We start from the raw sequence: 2,240 nt of genomic DNA, 5'->3' as shown, positions 1-2,240 counted from the left end.
TGCTCCTGGGTTTGCATATCTTTTGGGCTCCAGCCAGGTGCCTCAGAGCAGAAGTGGTGGTTTTACCTCTGCTCTCAGGTGTGTCAGTTCTCCTGGAGACTGGCTTTTAGCTCTGGGCATAGGCTGAGACCAGAAGGATCTTCTCCATGACTACTCCTAGGTTCCTTTGTCCAGAGGGTTCTAGACGAGTTCCTCTTGGGCTAGGAATATGAGCAGAAGTGGTGGTTTCCCCTGAGCTCTTAGGATTGTCAGTACCTCTGACAGTCCAGCTCTCTTCCTCATGGGATTTGTGTACAGAGAACTGTGGGACTGGGTTAGCTTTGGGCACAAGCAGAAACTGGAAGGGTGGTTAATGGTTTTATGGTCAGTTAGTGTATGCTCTGAATAGTAGACAATCTGGTTACTATCTAGAAGTAATTAACTGATGACATATGGGAGTTCTCATTGCATTTCAACTATCAGAAGAACCTAGTAGCAGTCCCAGTATAAAAGAGCTTACTAAATACTGATATAATTTTAGAAATTCTTATAAGATCATCATTAATGATCATCTATATGTTTACGTAGGATCACTACAAGACAGTACATCTTTATAGATCTGCAGAGTTCTGCTCAAAAGGGTGGGTTAATACCTAGTGATTGTCATATATGTTTAATAATAACAGGAAAAACATATTAATAGCAGGAGTCTTTTCTAAAATGATTTATTCCTAGGCCTTGCCTATTGGAGCTTCATTGTAGATATAATCTAATGCACAGTCATTTCAGGAAGGTCACCTAGTTTTCAGCTTGTTCTGTGATGGTTCCTGGAAATCATGCTATAATACATAGATCCAGTATGGCTAAGTACAAGGAGGGCCCTTGGGGGATGTATAGATCTGCTTGGGAAGGAGAAATAGAATAAGTAGTCTGCTAGTGGACTTGTAGCAGGTGGGGGTAGGAACAGTTCTTAGTAATGGAAGATGTGGAGCCTGAACCATTCATCTTCTGAAACAAGGCAAAGCTTACAATGGTGGGATAGGACACCAACCTAACCACAGAACCTTCAACCTATAACCTGTCTTTCCATTAAAATGTACTGGGGCAATGGAGACTCAGAACTTGTTGGAGTGGCCAACTGATGACTGATCTAATCTGAGGTCCATTTCACTAGTCATCTATACCCAACACTGCCTGGATGGCTCAGATATCTAGGAACCTTGCAGAAGAGGGGGAAATAAAGATAATAGGTTGAGGAAACCAGGAGAACACAGCCCACAGAGTCAAGTAAGAAGAACTCATGGAGGCTCACAGAGACTAAAGTGATACTCATGGAGTCTGCACGGATCAATGTTAGGCCTCTGCAATAGTTTGTGGTTGTTTAGCATGGGGGTGTGGGGCTCCCAATAGTGGGAGTGGGGGTATCACTGACTCTTTACTCTTTGGACACTTTTCCTGCTACTGGGTTGCCTCTTCCACTATTGATATGGGGTTTGTGCCTAGTCTTATTGCAACTTTTTATGCCGAGTTTGGTTGATATGCCTAAAAGACCTGTTCTTTTCTTATGGGTAATAGAGTCACTGTATCTTAAGGAGAGGGAAGGTGGAAAGAGATGGAAGGAATGTAGGGAGAGGAGGAGAAATTCAGGATATATTTTATGACAGAATAAATAAAAGTTAGAAGAAAAAAGAAAAACCTAAACTACACTAAAGTCAACCAAAAACTCAGAAGAAAATCTCCCCAACTGATTGACTAATGTGAAAAAGAGATTTTCAGAGATCAAAAACAGGCAGAAGAAATGGATCACATAGTCAAAAATTTAAATCTAAAAGCAACCAGACACAAAACATCAAGGAGATCTAGGACACTGAAAATTTTGCCTTACAGAAGATTTTCAGTTTTACCAGGTCACATTTCTTAATTGTTGATCTTAGTACCTGAGTTATGGTTTTCAGTTCAGGAAATTGTCTCCAGTTTTATGTTGAAGTCTTTGATCAACTTGGAGTTGAGTTTTGTGTAGGGTAATAAATATAACTCTATTTGCATGATATTCTTAGCAGGTAGGACTTCCAATAGAGGTACCAACAAACCTTTGACCTAAAATTTGTCTTGTCTACAAGAAGCACAGGAAGAAAGACAGAACAAAGACTGAGGAAATGACCAACCAATGACTGACCTAATATGAGATCGATCTCATGGGCAAGAACCAGTCCAGGACACTGTTAATGATACTCTGTTATGTTTGTAGACATGAGCCTTGT

This window comes from Rattus rattus, chromosome 1, assembly GCF_011064425.1.
Source record: "Rattus rattus isolate New Zealand chromosome 1, Rrattus_CSIRO_v1, whole genome shotgun sequence".
NCBI classification, from domain to species: domain Eukaryota; kingdom Metazoa; phylum Chordata; class Mammalia; order Rodentia; family Muridae; genus Rattus; species Rattus rattus.
The sequence above is the reverse complement of the archived record's forward strand: the minus strand, read 5'-3'. Positions refer to the sequence as shown.